The 21,393-nt window shown below is 48.0% G+C and overlaps 2 protein-coding genes across 2 annotated transcripts in view; both read left to right on the forward strand.

The window, feature by feature from the left end:
* Window positions 1–21,393, forward strand: part of LOC125428885 (zinc finger protein 271-like) — a 1,035,007-nt gene that overhangs the window by 85,176 nt on the left and 928,438 nt on the right. The gene's annotated exons all lie outside the window — the stretch shown is intronic.
* AGPAT1 (1-acylglycerol-3-phosphate O-acyltransferase 1) overlaps window positions 1,944–21,393 on the forward strand; it is a 76,222-nt gene continuing 56,772 nt past the window's right edge. Inside the window, exon 1 of the mRNA XM_048489481.1 lies at window positions 1,944–2,277. The gene's annotated coding sequence lies outside the window, so the exon portion shown is untranslated. The remainder of the gene's footprint in view (window positions 2,278–21,393) is intronic.

Raw genomic sequence — 21,393 nt, forward strand, 5'->3', positions numbered from 1 at the left:
CTTGGGAAGAGATATAGGTAGTGGTTGGATTGTGAGGGACACACTTCACACCCGTTGGCTGTGGGGTTTGTTGTCAGACATTCCAAACCCTTATTGAATTATGTATAAGGATGTGAAAGATTTCAGTTGGGTGTTGAAGACTCCACTCCGCGACTCTCTCTTTTTCTATCAGGACATAAACAGGCATAAACACAACAAACAGGGAAAGGAAGGGCTCACGATTTTCTCTGTGACTAATATATATAAACCTGCCACTTGCTGTCTTGTTACTGTTATGAAATTATTCTTCAATTAATTCTCAGTTATTATTATTGCTAAGGAACAGCCATACTTTTCTCTACTGTATTCTCATTTTCTTAATCCTCAGATCTATAAACCATCAGTTCATTTTTTAATGTTTTAGCAAAAAGTCTGTCGGGGTGGTCTGCAACCTGTGGCTCTCCAGATGTTCATGGACTACAAATCCCATCAGCCCCTGCCAGCATGGCTGATGGGAATTGTAGTCCATGAACATCTGGAGAGCTGCAGGTTGCAGACTACTAAAGCTGAGCCATTTCAGCCAGTTTCAGCATCTTCACAAGCCATTCTTCTATTGCAGGTCTAGATGAAGTTTTCCATTTTTGCGCATATAATATTCTCGCAAACAATATCATATATAAAAACTAAAATTCTTATTTTTTCCAATGGTCGCTCCCTAAGACCCAGACGTTAAGCCTTTGGTTTCATTTGTATATTAGTCTTCAAGGTCTTCTGAATTATTAAATGTACTTGTATCCGAAATTTGTTTAGCTTTATCTTAAACAGTAGATCCTTTCACCTTTCGAACACACATGCAGACCATTTTTATACATTTTTTAAATTAATCCTCCAGTGATCAATACCAATACATCATTGTGCTGAAGTTCTCAAACATTTTCAGACTGATCTATACCTAGCAGGGTTTTTGTGAGGGATAAAATGGAACAAGAGAGAACGGCATAAGTCACCCTGAACATAGAAAGTAAAAAATGAAGGAAAGTGAAGTATTTGCAGAAAACCACAATACAGATGTCCACATTTGCAGAACATCAGTTTTTAAAAATTAAAAAAGAAACAGTAGAAACTTAAATATTACGATCCAGCGCGATACAGAAATCACAACTGAGTCGTCCAGATTCATTGTGAAGCTCATTGCCAAGGTTAACCTCCGAGCTATTTCCTGGAAGGAAGCCCCATCGAATAGACCTGAGTATAATCTGTTTAAAGACCTACAGAGTCACCATCAGCTGCGATTTGAGAGCACATAGATCCACACAACACTGAGGCCCATTCCGCACATGCAGAATAATGCACTTTCAAACTGCTTTCAGTGCTCTTTGAAGCTGTGCGGAATAGCAAAATCCACTTGCAAACGGTTGTGAAAGTGGTTTGAAAATGCATTATTTTGCGTGTGCGGAAGGGGCCCCAGTTTGCTAGAGAGACGGAGACTGAAAAGGGGAAAGGACCCTTTCCTTGGAGGGCAGGTTTGCTGCTGCTGTAGGATGCGCCCAGCCTACCCCGCAGGGCTGTTGTGAGGATTAAATGGAGCTCCTTGGAGGAAGGGTGGGGCAAAAACGTGCTAGAGGAAATAAAAGTGAATTCAATCTGCTACCGGTACAATTTGGAGGGACGAGCTTGCAGGCGTCTATATTTGCTGCAACTTGGGGCTGGGTGGCGTTTTGTGAATTTCCTACGTTGTTGGGCTGTAGACCCTTGGGAGGGGGGGGCTATTAACATGCAACGGACCTCCCCCCCACCCGCTATATCAGCATGCGGGTGGGGAGAAAGATTTGGGGCTAGAAGCACAAGGGTCGGAGGAGGGGGATGCCACGAATGAATGGGGAGGGATGAATGGGATCGCGGCGAGAACGCGCGAGAACCCGGGAAGGGGAAGGAAGCGGGGGGGGGGGGAGGACGGAGTGGTCACGGGGTGGGGAGGGGGGCCGGCGAGGAGGGAGCCGCCTCTGCCATTGGTGGTTGGAGCTGCCCATTAGCTGCCCCCCCAGCTTCCTGCCTCTCCTCGCCCCCCCCCCGCCACCCTCCAGCCCCCCAGGAAGTGGCCCGCGCCGGTGGAAGCATCTGCCGGCTCCAGCATCCGAGCCCTGCCCCCTCCCGCCCTTTGCAGCGCATCCCTGCAAGCGGCCAGCTCGGCAGCTGCACCATCATGGCCCGGCCCTGCGGGCGCGGGGGGTAGCCGGGCGGGGGCCTCCAGGCGCCCCTCCCCAGCCCTGCCCCCGGGAGGGGGCGCCGCGCAGCCAGGTGAGGAGGGGGGGAGAGAAGGAAACACCCCCCCCCGGATTGTGCCGTGGTATTTCGGGTGCAGGGCTTGGGGAGCGGGCATGCAGGGGGCCGGGGAGGATGGGGTTGGTGTGGGGGGTGGAGGAGGCTCGGGAGGTGGAGTGGTGGGGGCTGGGGGGGGGTAGGTAGTCGCTTGGGGGGGAAGAAGGGCTTTGGAAGGCGGGAGGGAGCTGGCAATTGTGGTGGGAGGGCCAGCCTGTGCTGGGATGAACTGGAGAAGGGTGCAGATCGGGTGGTTGTGATGGGAGACGGGGTGGGGATTCCTGGAGGGGGGAGTTGGGGTGTAATGGGACGGTGAGGTGGCTGTCCTGGAAAGCCACTGGAAGGGCAGGAGGGGCCTGGGAAGTGTATTGGGGTGCCCCCAGGAGAGTCCATATGGGGGACATACTGGGTGTTCGCAATTGGAAGTAAGTGGGATTGCCAGCTGTCAGGCAAGGCCTGGAGGTCTGCAAGGAGGGGGGGAGTGCCCCTGGAGAAAATGGCTCTTTTGGTGGGGGGGCTCTAAGGCATTTGAGGTGTCCCCCCCCCTTCAACCCTAGCTCTCCCCAGGCTCTGCACCCTGAGTCTCCAGGAATCCCTGGAGTTGGCAACCCCAGGGGAAGGGATACTGTGTTCTGGAGCATAGCAAAAAGGGGGGCCCCTGCAGAAGTCGAACCCCCAAGGATGGTTTGGAGCGTTTCTTCCAAGATGGGGCGAAAAGCGAGCCCGCTTTTCAGGGGAGAGATTTGAGCTGCAATCGGAGAGGACTTCTGAGAAACGTCCAGGACGGGAAAAACTTGTTATGATTCGGAGGACCTCCGAAGAGAACGGTGGGAAAGTTGGGGAAAGGATGGGAGAGTCGAGCACCAATTGTGGGAACGGGGAAGGACTGGGCCTGGATCCGTCTTTGTAAAGGTTGGAGAAGGACAACTTTTGTGTTTGCTTTCGTGGCCTTTTAAAAATCAACCACAGAAGAAGCTGTTAAGGATTGCCAAGAATGACAGTGCACAAAAAGTTTTCAATCTTCGTGCTTGGGACAGCTTCGTGTAGGATGCGTTAATCCCATTTTACAGATGACACAGCTGAGGCAAGGGCTCGACCCAAAGCCCTCGCAGTTTCTAGGGCTGTGCACGGGTTTGAATCCAAGCTGTGCCCTCCTTTCCACTAAAGGGGAGGTACTTAGACGGGTTGTTGGGGAGGAGGGAATTCTGCAGGAATACGCTGCTGGGTGGACTTTGAAGTAAGGAGTGTGTCTGAGGAGGGACTGTGACTTAGTGGCAGAGCAACTTCTTCACTAGCAGGAGGTCTCCGGTTCTGTCCCCGGCATCTCCAGCCGAAAAGATGAGGCGCTGGGTGATGTGAAAGATCTCCGCTTGAGACTCTGGAGGACGGCTGCCGGTCTGAGTAGACACCTCCAGACCTTGATGGGCAAAAAGTCTTGATTCAATGCAAGGCAGCCTCAAGGGTGTGCTTGCTCGTAATATTTCCACTGGGTATCTTCTGCAAAACCTGAGGGAGAAAAAGAAAACTCTTGGAAGACCCCTTTCCTGTTGTTTTCACTGCAAAATGAAGACGTGAGAGATCGTGGCGACTGTTTATATAGTGTTGGCGAGGGCCTTCGAGTGAAAGGCAGGAGAAGAAAGGACGAATTGTGTTTTGGGGCCTTGCTTTCCTCGGAGGTGGGGTGCCATTGCTGTGCAGCTCCCGGTGTGCCTGTTTGTAGTGTCAAGGTGTTGAACGGATGAGGTAAGTCAGAGAGGGGTTTTGTAAGGAACCCTGTGAAATATAGTTGACTGGTGCATCCCTGGCCCATTCTTGGGACTTTGGGAGGGCTCTCGGGCTTACCTTGGCTTTGACTTGGCATTCTGTCGCACCAAGGCTGCCTTGACCAAGCCTCCATTTTGCCTGATATCTTGGGGGTCAGCCTGGCCTGGTTGGATAATGTTATTCTCTGAGGCCCCTTCCGCACACGCAAAATAATGCGTTTTCAAACCACTTTTACAACTGTTTGCAAGTGGATTTTGCTGTTCCGCACAGCCTCAAAGAGCACTGAAAGCAGTTTGAAAGTGCATTATTCTGCATGTGCGGAATGAGCCTGAGATTCTGCCACCTTTAGCAAGCAAACTGGATATTAGCAGTTCAAGCTCAAGGTTTTATGCACCAGAAACTGTGGATATTAGCAGTTCAAGCTCAAGGTTTTATGCACGACAGAGAGCGGATATTAGCAGTTCAAGCTCAAGGTTTTATGCACTACAAACAGTGGATATTAGCAGTTGTGGGAACCTTGTGGTGGAAGCCTCTTGAGGTACCAACTGCCTTCCTTCTGTTAGGTATGCTGAGGTAGCAGAAGTGATCTCCCTGTCTGGTAATATCACCCTCTGCTGCCGCCACCACCCCTCACCTTTGACTGGTCAAGCTGAAGGTTTTATGCCCCATGAGGGCCTGTTCCAGACTCTGCTGGCCTCAATGCATACAAAAGGCCTGTCCTAGACTTAATTTTCCAGTTCCAAGCATATCTCTGGTGAGGGATGTGGATATCTTGCCCGTGCCCCCCTTCTTTATTTATTTCGATTGGTTTATTAAAACATGTATATCTTGCCTTTCCTTGTGGGCCTAGGTGGCTTACAACAATAGTTAATTTTTTTCAGTTTAAACCAAAAATAAAATAGCAGGCCCCAAATCCCTCCCCTCACTTCCTCTTAAAAGATGCCTGTTGTTCAAAGCCCCTCAGAAACCCTGGCAAACAGGCAGGCCTTGCAGGGCCTCCTGAGGATCCCAAAGGAAGGGACCCCCTCGCCTCTTCAGGGGGGCCCCTTCCACCGAGCCAAAGTCACATGGTTAATGCCACATGGGCCACCCTGAGTGGTGGGACAGCCAACAGATGGCTTCCTGAGAAACGTAGTTGGCACACTGGGAAATGTGCTCAGACCCTGCTGGGGTGAAGACAGTTGGTCAATCCACCCTTGGAGATTGGAGGGTCTGGTGGGATTTTGAGACTCTGAGCACAGTTGGGGCCTGGAACGGTTGTCTTCTTCAAGTGGTACATACAGTCGCTCCCTCTGAACCTGGATCCGTGATTTACTCCAGAGCTGGTGAGCTGAAAAGGCATCTCGTGTGTTGCTGTTGGCCAAATCTGGCTTAGCATTTTGTGAAGCAAACTGTGAGGCCCCAGCGACAGCCGTGAAATGTTTTTCCTTCTGTGCTACTCCCTGCATCAGCTGAATCATATCCGGCATAGGAAGGGCTGTGGGTCAGTGGTATAATATTTGCTTGACATACGCAAGATTGGAGGTTCAGTGCCCAGCATCTCCAGATAAGAGGCAGGCAGGAAGTGAAGCGAAAACGCAAGACCTCGGAGAGCTACGGCCAGTCTTGAGAAGACAGTCTTGAGGGCCCTCGCACTTAAGGAGCGAGTCCCGTAAGGATAGTGGTTTTAGTGCAGGGGTAGGGAACCTGCGGCTCTCCAGATGTTCAGGAACTACAATTCCCATCAGCCCCTACCAGCATGGCCAATTGGCCATGCTGACAGAGGCTGATGGGAATTGTAGTTCCTGAACATCTGGAGAGCCGCAGGTTCCCTACCCCTGTTTTAGTGGAAAAGCCTTTGCGCTGTCATTTGCCAGTTTAAAATCTCTTCTTTGTGGTCGGCACTGAATTTTTGAACAAGTGTTGCGGCGGCTTCCTGATGGTGTAGTTGTACGGAGGGTTTCACTGGTTGAGGGAGAATGAGGTAACACTGAAGCCTGATAAGATATGTGTGTGTGTGTTCACGTGTGTATTTGTGAAGCAAGCTGGGGAGAGTGCTGTTCTGGGTGGGATTTTTCTCAGGTGAAGCACAGCTTCCTCAGATGGGCTTGAGAGTTCTGTGGGATCGTTCTCCGTGGCTGGAACAGCAGGTGAACGTGGTAGCTCAAAAACCACTTTTCTCCAGCTGCCTACAGGCCAGAAACGTTTTCCTTCCCTGGAGGCAGCCGATCTGGCCGCACTGTTAACGACCTGGAGGTTCATTTACTCCAAGGCACTCTTTATATTTGGATGAGGCAGCCCTTAGGGGCAACTTGGAAACTTCAGTGGCACAAAATGCAGAAGCCTTCTTGTTATAAAGAGCTTACTGCTCAACACACGGAGCTGTCACACCTTGTTTCTTTCTGGGTTCTATTAAAGGTACTGGTGCCAGCTGTTATTTGTTTAGAAAAGGTCTACGCTTCCTTCCTGGAGAACCTGCTCAACTCAGCGTACAAAGTAAAACACGATAAAAGCGGCGTTAAGATAGCATAAAAACTGTTAAAAATAAACTCTTAAAAACCCAGCCCACGTAAACTCTGCTAGAATATAAAAAGCGTGTAGAATAACTGCCCAGAAGTTATCCTCATAAAACAGTTCTCAAGCTATAAGCAGACTATAAACCATTTAAAGCCCGTCATGACTTGGGTCCCATGAACTTGAAAGACTGCCTCTCGGTGCTTAAAACCTTGTGGCTTTCTACACAACACTTCCTCCCTGTGAGCCTAACCTTTCTAGGGTGTGCTCCATTGTAGCCCGCACACATCCCATTTCTGGCTTTCCAGAAGGACCCCCCCCTTTTTTTTTGCAGTCTAGTTACAGCTGACGTGGCCATCCCATAAGGATGTTTAAGGGAAGACACATTTGGAGGTGGTTTACCATAGCCTGCCTCCGCATCCTTGAAGGTCTCCCGTCCAAATAAATAGCCAGAGTCTGGGGCTGAGAGTGTATGATTGGTCCAAGGCCAGTCAGCAAGTTTCCATGGCTGTGTGGGCTTTTGAACCTGGGTTTCCCAGATGCTACTCTGCCACCTTAACCACTCCACCATGTTGGTTCTTGGAAGGCCCTATGACCAGGGTGGCGAACCTTTGGCACTCCAGATGTTATAGACTACAATTCCCATCAACCCCTGCCAGTATGGCCAATTTGCCATGCTGGCAGGGGCTGATGGGAATTGTAGTCCATAACATCTGGAGTGCCAAAGGTTCGCCACCGCTGCAATATTTAGGAGGGCATTCGGGCCTTGATAAGAGGTGATTTATGGGGCGCAGTTATTGGTAAAGTGTACTGCTTTTTGTTTCGTTAATAGATTTCTATGTGGCATCGATACGGATTCGACGTGGTTGTAACTGAATGTATTAATTGTGTTGTTTTGTGTGTGGTATGATCTTAGTTGGTTTTTATGCTTATTTAGTATTTGTTTTCTTACTCACCTTTGGTTCCAACACCAGAAGGAGAGCTGAATTGTAAATACTTTAAAATTCACAGAGTCTTTTCAGTAATTACTATACCTGTAAGGCAGGTTGGGTATTATTCCAAAATTGTGGATGGGGAGGGCAGTGTGAGGCTGATAGGTAGCAGCTGGCCTAGGGCAGTGGTGGCGAACCTATGGCACAGGTGCCAGAGGTGGCACTCAGAGCCTCTCTGTCGGCACACGCAAACAGAGTTGCCCCCCCCCCCACCCCACATATAGGTTGGTCTGGGCCGCTGCGCTCGATTATTAGCATTAAACCTAAGACCTAGGTTTTGGGAAGCAGTGTAGGTAACCCTGTTAAGCACTGTTAAACCCCACTGATTTTCATGCGAAGAACTAAAGCACGATCCTTTACCAGGGAGTAAGCTTGGTTGCTGGCAATGGGGCTTGTTTCTGAGTAAACCCTCCTAGGGTCGTGATTCACCCATTGGAAGAGTTTCACGGTTGCTTCAAAGCAAAGCCACCAACTACCACCAAGCTTACTCCTGAGGAACACACGCCTGGGAGTCAACCTCAGTATTCAGGTTAAATTGCCGTGTTGGCACTTTGCAATAAATAAGTGGATTTTGAGTTGCAATTTGGGCACTCGGTCTCGAAAAGGTTCGCCATCACTGGCCTAGGGGCTAAAATCTTACCTGGTTTTGCTTGTAAGTCCCACTGAACTAGGTAGAACTTCTGAGTAAACATCCCTAGGACGGATCTGCATTGCGCCTAGTAAATTTGCGGTGAGATCTCCAATGGAGACTCCACTGGTTCAAGGCTCAATCTATTAACCGCAGTGCTGCTAAGGTAAAGTGGGTCTTCCGGAGGAGGGCAACAAAGGGTCTGGAGACCAAGTAATGTGAGGAAAGATTGACGGAGCTTGGTATGTCTAGCCTGGAGAGCAGACAATTAAAAGGTGAGACGATATCCATTTTCAAGTTCTTGAAGGGCTGACATACAGAGGATGCTGCAAAGTTGTTTTCCGTTGCCCCAGGAGCTTGGACCAAATTCAATCAAAAGAGTTTTCGGCAAACATTAGAAAGAACTGCCTGACACAGCGGTTGCTCGGAGGATTCCTTGGGAGTCTGCGGGTTCCTCTTCTTTGGAGGTTCTTAAGCTGAAGCTAGATGGTTATCTGACAGCAGTGTTGATTCAGCAGGTGTAGGTAGATCATGAAAATGAGGGGAAGAAGAGATCAGCCAGTGTTTGGCTCTTGCGTCTCTTTCTTCCATGCTCAGGGTAACGTCGATCGCCACTTTGGACTCAGGAAGCTCCAGGTCAGAGTGGCCAGAGGTCTTCTGGGTATGGAACCGGGGTCGGGGGGGGGGGGGGGGTGTGAATTTCCTGCGTTGTGCCTGGAGGTCCCTTCCAATGTTATGTTTCCAAAGTTAACTTGAAAGGGAGGGGATGATTCAGAATATGGTTGCCAGTAATATTTGCTCAAAATAAATACTGATGAGAACTGAGCATGCTCTGGAAGGAAGGGAATGTTGAGACTCAGTTTGAGGAAGAAAATACAGGGAGATAAAATTGGACTGCTCCTTTCCCTGAGAGCTCAGAGCAGGCGTCCCCAACGTGGCATCAGTGGTGACACCTTTTCTGGGGCTTGCCAAGTATTTTTAGGAACTATGTGGGGCCAGGTAGAGTTTTTGGTTCTGATTGACTATTGGAAATTTGATTGGCCGTGAAGACTTTTTAAAAAAATGTTGTTTTGGCATCAGCTGCCACTACAGTCCAAGAATCTACACTGTGTTACTGCAGTTAAGTTGTGTCAATTATTTTGTGGCTAGCTCCGCCTCTTGTGGCAGCCATTTCGTTGGTTCACTGACTATGGTCGAATCCCCACTACCGTCTTAGCCAGGTTTCAGAACACAAACTAACCAGGTTTGAGGGACGACCTCCCTGGTTGAATCCCCACTACCGTCTTAGCCAGGTTTCAGAACACAAACTAACCAGGTTTGAGGGACGACCTCCCCGGTCGAATCCCCACTACTGTCTTAGCCAGAACACAAACTAACCAGGTTTGAGGTCGTTTGTGTTCTAAAACCTGGCTAAGACGGTAGTGGGGATTCGGCCGGGGAGGTTGTCCCTCAAACCTGGTTAGTTTGTGTTCTGAAACCTGGCGAAGATGGTAGTGGGGATTCGACCTATGACTGATTTCCAAATGTGTCTGCAGGCTCAAAGTTGGGACCCTCTGGCTTAGAGAATCCTGAAGGAGGAGCTTTGGGGTAGAGTGGGGTTTCCTCATGCCCAGGAACAATTTCTGTGCAGAAATTTCTTCCCCCCACATGAAAGTATAGTCTCAGGTACTTAAGATGGCTGTGAGGATCCTCATCTGTGTTTGTGACGGCGACTGAAACAAAAGGCTAATGGTCTCGCCCCTACCAGGTTCATTAATGTAGCCTGCAAGGGCGTGATCTTGTTGGTTGCCTCATATAGGTACTGCGATCTCATTGAAGGACTGTGACCCTGGAGTAGTACATGTGCTTTACAGACACAAAGTCTTAGGTTCGATCCCTGGCCCTTCCACTTAAATAGTCAGGCAACAGGTGGCGTGAAAGACTTCTACCTGAGACCCTGGAGAGCAGCAGCCCGTCAGAGAGGGCGATACTACTTTTGGTGGACTGAATGTCTGACTCCGCGGAAGGCGGATTCACGCCTTCACAGGATTTGCTTTTGTGCATGCTGGGACAGAGTCGCTGAATTTGATCTGCTGTACTTTATTTGATTTTTGACCTTCCTTGCTAAAACTCAGGGCAGATTACGAGACATAAATCAGTGCATTTAGATAGCCTAAGAAAACCAGTGAGCAATATAATAGAGCTAGAATTACAGAAGTTGTAAACTATGCAAACAATCCATCTAAGGCAAGGTACACTATCACAATCCAGGAAGTGGATTCTGGGCTATGGGAAAATGCAGTAAAAGCATTTTATTGTATAACATATGATCACAGAACCGACTGCCTTCTGGAGGTTTTGCCATAATGTAGCCCAAACGCTCCTTGGAATCACATTTTGTTGAGTCTGAGTTAGGCATAGCAGGGCAAGCTGTGCAGCTGGAATGCTGTGTTTTTAATAAGGGTTTTAATTGTTTTAACCCAAATAGAGCCGTATTTGTTATTATAGTTGTTTTTTGTTATGGTTAGAACTGTGCTCTGTTGTATAGATTAATATGTTGTGCACCACCCAGAGCCCTTTGGGGGAGGGTGGTATACAAAACTAATAAATTATTATTATTATTATTATAATTGTAGATTTCACAGTTGCCAGATCTTTAGCTGGTTGTTGGCCTTCATTACAATTCGAGCCTCACCCAGAGGCCTAGGAAGTTGTAATGTATCGGTGTAGTATTTGTGCGGATCTCAGCAGGGCTGCCTTCTGAATTTGACAGATGTTAATTTTATCAATTCGAAGATGTTTCAAGTGCTGCCCTAGTGTTTTTGGGATGGCGCCCAGCGTGCCGATTACCACTGGGACGACCTCAGCTGGTTTGTGCCATAGACGCTGAAGCTCGATGATGATTTTTATGATGATGATGATGATGATGATGATGATGATGATGATGATGATGATGATGATGATGATGATTTTGTTTGTTTGTTTGTTTAAAACATTTGTATCCCAGTTAGGGCTCACAGGGCAGCATTGAGATTCACCTTTTAAAACAGTAGCGCGGATACATGTAAAACACCCATTCAAACATTAATAGGAAGAAGGCTCCATAAGGGAATGGTAGAGAGGGGCAGACAGATCTCCCAGGAGAGGAGATTCTATTGTTTTGGTGCCATGATTGAGAAGGCCCTTTCTGGGGCTGCCCCGCACCCCATCTGGCCTCAGATGAAGCCCCCCGCCAAGGACTGCAATGGTACTATGTTTCCATCATGAGGAAGGCTGTGAAACCCTCTTCCAAAACAGTATGAAGTATCTCTTGGACTGTGGTTGAGAACCCCCACCGTCCCATCTCTTGTCCTCATTAACAGCATGTTTTCATTCACCTTTGGGAAATGCTGGCATTTTACTGTGAGTCCCAGTATATATTGTTCTGTAAGACTCTTTGCTGGTGGGAGAGACTTGCTGCTCCTGCAGTAGTTTTTGATCTTTGACCTTTCAGCCCGTCCCCTGACTTCCTGTGGCCTGCTCCATCGGTCCGTTGCTGTCCTTTCAACCTGGCCCCCTGTTCCCAGTTGCTGCCCAAGCACCAGCAGGCAGAGTGGCCCAAGTGTGGCATCCATCACCTGAAATATTCATTTGCAGACGAGCAGATGAAGCGCAGGGCTTACCGGGGGGGGCAAGGTCGCTGCCAACCATCGTGAAGCCAACCAGAATGTGGCATAAGGCCTGCAGGATGTTTATTTTTATTTGTTTTCTAGACTGCCCTTCCCTATGCTACCTCTGGGCAGCGTTCAGCATCAACAGCAGAACAATAAAATCCACAGCTATATCCTGGTGTCATAATCTCTGCTAAGGGATAATAGCTAAATTTAAGCTGCAACCCTTAAAACCACCATTCATACCAGTATTGAAAAGGGAAAGAGGGAAGGGAAGGGGGCGGGGGAGTTGCCAGTGGGTGGATACTGTTACTGTCCTCAACCATAAGCCTTGAAGAACAGCACCTTCTTACGAGTCCTGCAGGGCCCAGGTCTCACTTGACAGAGCACTTGACCAGGCTGGGGACAGTGCTGAAAAGTCTCTGTTGTCAGTCAGATGTCATAAGAACATAAGAACTAGCCAGCTGGATCAGACCAGAGTCCATCTAGTCCAGCACTCTGCTACTCACAGTGGCCCACCAGGTGCCTTTGGGAGCTCACGTGCAGGAGGTGAAAGCAATGGCCTGCTGCTGCTGCTGCTGCTGCTGCTCCTGAGCACCTGGTCTGCTAAGGCATTTGCAATCTCAGATCAAAGAGGATCAAGATTGGTAGCCAGAGATTGACTTCTCCTCCATAAATCTGTCCAAGCCCCTTTTAAAGCTATCCAGGTTAGTGGCCATCATCACCTCCTGTGGCAGCATATTCCAAACACCAATCACACGTTGCGTGAAGAACTGTTTCCTTTTATTAGTCCTAATTCTTCCCCCCAGCATTTTCAATGAATGCCCCCTGGTTCTAGTATTGTGAGAAAGAGAGAGAAAATTCTCTCTGTCGACATTTTCTACCCCATGCATAATTGTATAGACTTCAATCATATCCCCCCTCAGACATCTCCTCTCCAAACTAAAGAGTCCCAAACGCTGCAGCCTCTCCTCATAAGGAAGGAAGGCTAGAGCTGGAGAGGCCCTGGATAAAGCGATGAAACCCACTGAGCAACTTTGAGCCATTTGCACTGCCTGGTCTACCTTGCAGGGTTGTCGTGAGGCTTTAAAAGAAACAGAAGAAAGAAATGCAGCAAAGCCTATGCACCGCCCTGAGGTTCTTGGAAGACAGGCAGGATTAAAAATCTTTGTTATCATTGGGGTGCTGTGTGGTTTCCGGGCTGCGTGGCCATGTTCTAGTAGCATTTTCTCCTGACGTTTCACCTGCATCTCTGGCTGGCGTCTTCTGAAGATGCAGGCAAAATGTCAGGAGAAAATGCTACCAGAACACGGCCGTACAACCTGAAAACCACACAACACCCCAGTGATTCTGGCCGTGGAAGCCTTCGACAATACTTTGTTATCATTTTTGTTTTAACACTTGGTAACCGTTTTCCCTGATTCTCCCCAGCCTTCCCTGTTTTCTTTACCTCACAAACACACCCATCCATCTCCCATGCCAGATTCATACGTACAGGAGAACGAAGAGGCAGAGTTCTGAGAGAGTGAAATAGATGCTTCCACATCAGACTGCAGAGGGCGCCTTGCAGCTCTGAATGTCCCTTTGCATTAAAAAAAAGGTCCATGCAAATAGCAGACTAGCTTAGCCGGCAGAAAGTTTCTGCTTCCTTTTCCTGCATTGCTAATTCTCTGTTAACAAGTAATCCAGGGATTGAAATTTGAACCCGGTACCTCCTTAAAGACCTACAAAAATTGCCCATGGTATGAGAACCTGAGAGCCCTGCTAAATCAGAACCCCTAGTTCAGTGGTGGTGAACCTATGGCACTCCAGAGGTTCATGGACTACAATTCCCAGCAGCCCCTGCCAGCATGGCCAATTGACCATGCTGGTAGGGGCTGATGGGAATTGTAGTCCATAACATCTGGAGTCCCAACGATTCGCCACCACGGCCCTAGTGGTTCATCTAGTCCAGCAATTTGTCTCACATCGTGGTCAGCCAGTTCCGATGGAGGGCATAGAGGCTGAGGCCTTCCCCTAATGTTAGCTCGTGGCGCTGGGATTCAGAGATGCACTGCCTCTGAAAACTTTCGTCACTGTGACTAGTAGCCACTAGACCTCTCCTCCATGCATCTGTCTATCTGTGGAAAGATTTGTGCTATATTGGAAGTATTGGAAGTATTGGTGCTATATCAGTGAGCCAGTGTGTTGTAATGCTTAAGGGTCTCGGAGACTGAGATTTGAACCTCCGCTCTGCTCTGGAGGCTTGCAGGGTGGTTTTGGGCCAGACACACACTGTCAGCCTAACCCAGGGGTCGGGAACCCGCGGCTCGCGAGCCGCATGCGGCTCTTCCCCCGCTGTTCTGCGGCTCCATGAACGGAGCCGCCGGGCCCCTCTTCACCCCCCCTGCAGGAAGCAGGGCGGGCACATCTCTAGTCATCCAAGCTGGGTGGGGGAGGGAGGGGCGAGCCCGGGTGGGGAGGGAGCCGAGGCTGGCCTGAGCGAGCAAGTCGGCGGGGGAGCGGACGGGGGGCGAGCGAGTGGGTGGGGGGGCGTGAGCCAAATGGCTCTTTGGTGGTGAGCCAAATTTGGTGGTGAGCCAAATGGCTCTTTGAGGGGAAAAGGTTCCCGACCCCTGGCCTAACCTATCATAGACAATCATTACAATGATACACGGAGGACAGGAGAACAATGTAAACTACTTTGGGCTTCCATTGGAGAGAAAGGGGGGAGGTAAATAAATAATTAAAGCTAGCTCCTGACGTGGTGCCCCGGCTCCACAGCACAGAAAAATACAGTCCTTTAAGATGTTCCTGAAAAGCAAATTGGTTTCTTGGAAGCAGGGAGAAGGGAGATCAAAGCGGCTCTTGGAGAAGAGGTTGCCATGTGGATAAGCTGAGCATAGCCCTGTCGCAGGGATCAGTTGCAGGGATCTTGCAGTTCGGCCGTCCCTTTCCAAGAAATTTGTTCCAGAGAAAAGCTGCCCATCCGCATTCAGGTTACTCGGTAAATTCCTGGGGCCAGATCAACTGAAGAATATGGCGTGAGAGGACTACTGTCAGTCTGGCAGCAAAAGAGGAAGGGTGAGGTGGGGGCAGAATGTGGGTTAGTAGTAAAGCACTTTACTTAGTAGTAAAGATCCTCTGAAGTAGTAAAGATCCTCTGAAGTAGTAAAGATCCTCTGAAAATGCCAGCCACAGATGCAGGCGAAACGTCAGGAGAGAATGCTGCTAGAACACGGCCATACAGCCCGGAAACCACACAGCACCCAAGTAAAGCACTTGCTCAGAATGCAGAAAGTCATACGTTCAGTTCCTGATAGCTCCAGTTAAAAGGATCAAGCAAAAGGTGACATGAAACTTAATTTTTCTGAAGAATTTTTTTTACTGTTTTTCTGTTGATCCATGTCAAAGGTTAAATCAGGCTCCCAGATGATCACTAGATTAGTTGGGCCTGCCAGGAATTCGCCTTTGACATGACCCGTGTTGTTACTCAAATTGGTCTGTTCTGTTTCTTTAATTGGTTGAGGGGAATTAGCGGGAAACAGACCAACAATGTGAGAGGCGAGTAGGAGATCTCTACCAGTGTATACAAAGGTCAGTCACCTAAGAAATCCACTCAAAACCAGAATTGAATAAAAAAGAGTACAATTTTATTAAAGGATCAAAAATAAGACAGAAATACACTCAAACGCTCATAGAATTAAAAAATCTGGGAAATAAAGAAATGTGTGATAGTGGGAATAGATTATTGGGAGGACGATAATCACCATTCCAGAAGTTAAGAGGTCCAAGGAGAATGAGTGGGAAATGGCCAGCACCTCTCTCAAGGAAGAAAAATTTCCATGGAATTTGGGAGTCCAGTTATACAAAAAAAATTGCCCCTTTGTCAATGATAAGAGGGGAAATCTTCTTGGGACACAGCAAAGTTCTGTTCCCAGGCGTGAACAATGCTGTGGGAAATGATTTGATGGAATTTTAATAGTGGGACAGGAAGTTTCTGAGATGATGTTAATATTAGGGGGAAAGGGTGCAAGGCAAAGCAGCAGGTTCGCAGATGAGATCAAGTTGTAAGTTCAGAGACAGTTGTGCAATCTTGTCCACGCTGTTGTTAACCAGATTTGAGTGCCTGTTCTTTTAGGAGAGGCTTTGTCTGAAGGTATGCATTCTTAATTTGGGAGGAGAGGAAATGATGTCACAAGTCAGGCAGGGCCCCTCTTGATATCATGACCTTAAATTAAGCCTGGCACCTGTCTTACCCTTGTCCAGCTCCACGAGACTGGGCTGTACATGATATCAAAATTATGACTTAGTAGGGCACCCATGGTCCCTCTAAATATTCCCTAATGCTATGCGGCTGCCTCAAAACGCTTCATGGAGCTGAGCCGCCTGGGAGAGCTCCCCATGCTGAGCAGCCCCTTATCTTCGCAGCACCAGTATGGTGGCAGTGCAGCTGCTCACACAGCTTACAAGGAATGTTGTAGGGTACTGTTGCTGAAATGGTTCCCCTGTCTGACTGTAGGCTTACCTGGTGAACAGGAATACCATATCTTGTTGGGCCAAGCAAATAAATCATGCTCACCCCTTTCTGTCAGAGTAGTACTAGAACAGGGGCACATAGCCAAATATCTTGAACTACTAACTGAACCACAACAGAGATGGATTATTACAAGGGCCAGATGCAATACTTTTCCATCGGCCATTACAAAGGGTCGCTACCTATCTATCCCTCTCCAGGATCGGGTTTGTCCACACTGTAAAAACCAAGTGGAGACTCTTGCTCACATTATACTTGACTGTCCGAGATATGTGGGTGTTAGGAATTTCTCTCCTGGGCGGGTCTTAGACAAATCTGAAAGAGACTCTGACAACTCTGTTGTGGAGTTTTTGTTAAATAACGCAGAGGCCATGCTCTTGGAAAAAGTAGCAAAGTTTCTTTTACAAGTGACAGAATTTTCTAAGTAACGTCCAACGCTAGATACAGTTTATCTGTCTGTGTTTTGAATGTACTTTTGATTTGTACTTCAGAAATGCTCTGGAGCCTATTTTAATATGCCTAATAAAGGTTGTTGTATTGTATTGTGTGAGTTGGAGGCTTACCTGGTATTAGTGTATGAAGAAATGAGGTCATAAAGAAACTCCAGTTCTGGTAATGTGTGTGTGAGAGATAGAATGAATGTCCATTTTTGGTGAACACGGTGGAGATAACATATGAATCCGTCTCCTTCTGTTGATCGGCCTTGCTTCTTCGACCAGCAGTGACTTTCTGCATCTTAGGGAGAGAAAGGCCTTTCCCAGCCCCAGAGATCCTGTAGGGGTCAGATTCATGGATGAGAGATCTATCAACGGCTGCTAATCATGGCAAACACAGTTCAGCTTTGACTCTTAAAAGGGAAAAAAAACTCTTGTTGGTCTCTAGAGTTCTGCTGGATTCAAATCTACCAGATCCACTGCAGACAAATATGACTGCCATCTGAAACTAGTTATGGAGTTCCCCTAAAGGGAACCTCCGTAGGATACAGAGACAGCGAACCTCTGAGTACCAGTGCTAGGGTCAATAGCATGGGAAGGCTGTGCCCTGCTTTCTAGACCATCCAGCTGGTTGGCCACTGTGTGAAACAGGGTTAGGGTTAGGGTTAGGGTTGACTAGATGGACCATAGCAGATACTACTGATGTTCTTGTGGGGAATGAATCTGGAGCCTTCTGGATGATAATGGATGTTTTCTGCCACTGAACAACATACTCTGTACTTCTGGGGTAACTCTATGCCATGGTGATACTTCCTGAAAGGGTTGTCATGTACTGTACTGTGGGGTTGAATAGAATGCTAAATCAAGGTATGGTCTAATAAGATACCCCACAAGGTATGTTGTATCATTATCATTGCAATGGCAGCAGACTGGTGTCATTATTACTAACCACAGGGTAATCTATAATGTTTGTTTACAAGCTTGTGACTGAGTCTGATAGTGACTCTGGAAGATAACATTGTTACCCACATACGCCAGCTGGGTGACCTTGGGCTAGTCACAGCTTCTCAGAGCTCTCTCAGCCCCACCTACCTCACAGGGTGTTTGTTGTGGGGGGAAGGGCAAGGAGATTGTAAGCCCCTTTGAGTCTCCTGCAGGAGAGAAAGGGGGGATATAAATCCAAACTCTTCTTCTTACTGAAAAGGCAAGTGAAATGATGTTTTCAGGGCCATTTGATCCAACTTAACCATGTTAAAAACAACAAACCCAAAACCATTAGCTGAACTGCTGAATGGAAACTCTTGATCTGAGCCTTCTGCCCTTCCATAGCACTTGAAGAAGAAGAGTTTGGATTTATATCCCCCCTTCCTCTCCTATAGGAGACTCAAAGGGGCTTACAATCTCCTTGCCCTTCCCCCCTCACAACAAACACCCTGTGAGGTAGGTGGGGCTGAGAGAGCTCCGAGAAGCTGTGACTAGCCCAAGGTCACCCAGCTAGCGTGTGTGGGAGTGCACAGGCTAATCTGAATTCCCCAAATAAGCCTCGACAGCTCAGGCAGCAGAGCGGAGAATCAAACCCGGTTCCTCCAGATTAGTTTATCTGCATAGATAACCAGGATGGCATAGGTTGGTCATGACTTGAAGGTGTGTTTGGGCTCCACGTGGAACCCGCTCATAACATATTTACTGTTCGTTTCTTGTCACTCTGCCATTCTGAACTGGGTGTGGCCACCACCCGTGTAGGATAGTGTGGGTGCCCTTCTCACACATTCCAAGCCAGGGATCAACAAAAGTGATAATTATCTGGCTGGAATGTTAATTTAAGGGCAGATACCTGATATGCGTTGCCCCATCTAGTTTCTTTGGGGGCTAAATCTGTTATGACTAATGTCCTATGTTCAAGCATCTTTACATCATATTTTGCACTTCAGCTGATATTATTTGCCCTCCATTTATCAGTTCAGTTCACATAAAAATATCAGTTCTGTTATCAGTTCTGTTCACACATAAATATTTCCTTGAACTGTCGAAGGTTTTCACAGCCGGAATCAACTGGCTGCAGGGGCGTACCGCTCAGGGGGACATACAGGGTGAAATGTCCCCGGGCTGCGACCATTTAGTCACACGGGAGAGGGGCAGAAAATCGCCCCCTACACCCCACGTTGTTTGGTCGTGGTGTGGGAAGGTGGCAGAAAGATTTTGCACTGCTTCATTTTCCCTAGATACACCTCTGACTGGCTGTTGTGGGTTTTCCAGGCCGTGTGGCCATGGTCTGGTGATTTTAGCTGCTACCGTGCATCTGTGGCTGGAATCTTTACAGGCATGTCATAGTGAGATGTGTTTCTCTCCATGGCCAGCCATAGATGCGGACGAAACATTAGGCGCAAAAACTATCAGACCATGGCCACACAGCTTGGAAAACTCACAGCAGGCAGCATATTTCCTACTGAAAAGGGAATATGTTATATTATTCTTGTCGTGTTTTAAAAGATTTGATTAAAGTAGCAGCTCTGTAACTTTGAGGATTTAGTTGTAATTCTTAGGCAATTATTTTTGCTTCAGTTGCAATCCAAAAATACAGCTTTTGTCAATATCAGCGTAAATGAGCATCAAGTGTAATCTGTGCCTTTGCGTCTGCGCAGGAAATATTTTCTGACGAAGAACGTGTGACTTATACATTATGACTAACAAAACACATTACTGTTCATTAACACATGTGCACGAATGAGTGACCATGGAGCTAAATACTACAGATGATACTGTGGATATGCTAATTACAGTTCAGCATCAAGTCCCTGTGCGAAAGACTGATACTCGTGGGAACTGATGCTTGACAGTGGCAGCGCTCCTAAAGACTTGTTTCTTTTCTGTCATTCTTTTCAGGGAAGACTTAATATTCAGGCAGTTCCTCCCTTCACCACCACCATCTGTCTTCCTCTATCTGTGTCTTACGCCAACAGTTTAAGGCTTTTTGTTTTGTTTAGCATACCCCCAATAACAGTTATTGGCCCTCCTTCTTGAGTCTGGTGTTTTATGCTTATGTATTTAGAAGAAGAAGAAGAAGAGTTTGGATTTATATCCTCCATTTCTCTCCTGCAGGAGACTCAAAGAGGCTTACAATCTCCTTGCCCTTCCCCCCTCACAACAAACACCCTGTGAGGTGGGTGGGGCTGAGAGAGCTCCGTAGAGCTGTGACTAGCCCAAGGTCACCCAGCTGGCGTGTGTGGGAGTGCACAGGCTAATCTGAATTCCCCAGATAAGCCTCGACAGCTCAGGTGGCAGAGCGGGGAATCAAACCCGGTTCCTCCAGATTAGATACACGAGCTCTTAACCTCCTACGCCACTGCTGCTCCTTTATATGTTTTTATTGACTTATTTTGTTGAATTTTATTGAATTATTGAATGATCAGCAGTTCTTTTGGCCCTCCTCCCTGGTTTTGGTATCATACGCTTGTATGTTTTTATTGAATCACTTTGTAATTTAAAACGCTGGCGGAAGGTTCAAAAACATTTTCATGTTCGCTGCCTTGATGATTGCAATCAGGTGGAAAGGCATCACAGAAACGTTTTAAATAGCGATAATAACAACGTCCAGGATTTCATATTCATGAACTTTGCATCACATCCCCTGACCTACACAGATCTTTCCAATTCCCCTGTCTCGGCCTCAACAATAACAAAGTCATCAGCTGACAGGACTTGGCCTGTTTCTGTTTCCTCCTTCTCTTTTATAACCATCACAGTGTCCCGTGGGGCATTGTCCCCTGCATTTCTGATAATGGCATTCTCTAAATATGTATTGACAATACCTTGTGCGGATTGTATGGTTTTTTTATATTTCTATACCGCCCTCCCCCGAAGGGCTCAGGGCGGTGAACAAACAGAAATAGAGCACATAGATCAAAGGCTAAAATCCATTAAACATTAATTAATTTTTGGCTCTATATAAAATAACCCCATCTCATTAAAACGCAGCATACTAAAATCAACATAATAGATGGCGCCTACTATCAAGTCCCCTAAAACAAAAAGGGGGAGGGGGACGGCAAGATCCACTGATGTTCTGTGGGGGGGATCAGCCGCCAGCCTCCCCAAAGGCCCGGTGGAACAGCTCGGTCTTACAGGCCCTGCGGAACTCATTAAGATCCCACAGGGCCCTGACAGCTGGAGGGAGAGCGTTCCACCAGGCCGGGGCCAGAGCTGTAAAGGCTCTGACCCGGGTGGGGGCTAGCCGCATCATTGAAGGGCCAGGGATCACCAAGAAGTTGGCCTCTGCAGAGCGCAGAGACCGATTCGGGACGTATGGGGTAAGACGGTCCCGCAGGTACGGAGGCCCCAGGCCGCGTAAGGCCTTAAAGGTTAACACCAGCCCCTTGAAAGTGATTCGGAATTCAATCGGTAACCAGTGCAGATGCCGAAGCACAGGTGTGATGTGATCTCTAGTGGCACCCCCCCCCCCCCGTGAGCGTACGAGCCGCTGCATTCTGGACCAATTTCAGTTTCCGAATCAGACGCAAGGGAAGGCCCGCGTAGAGCGAGTTGCAATAGTCTAGCCTGGAGGTGACCGTTGCATGGATCACATTGGCCAGATCAGTTTGGGAGAGGAAGGGGGCCAGCCGCCGGGCTTGACTTACCGTAT

This window comes from Sphaerodactylus townsendi, linkage group LG03 (assembly GCF_021028975.2).
Source record: "Sphaerodactylus townsendi isolate TG3544 linkage group LG03, MPM_Stown_v2.3, whole genome shotgun sequence".
Taxonomy (NCBI): Eukaryota; Metazoa; Chordata; class Lepidosauria; order Squamata; family Sphaerodactylidae; genus Sphaerodactylus; species Sphaerodactylus townsendi.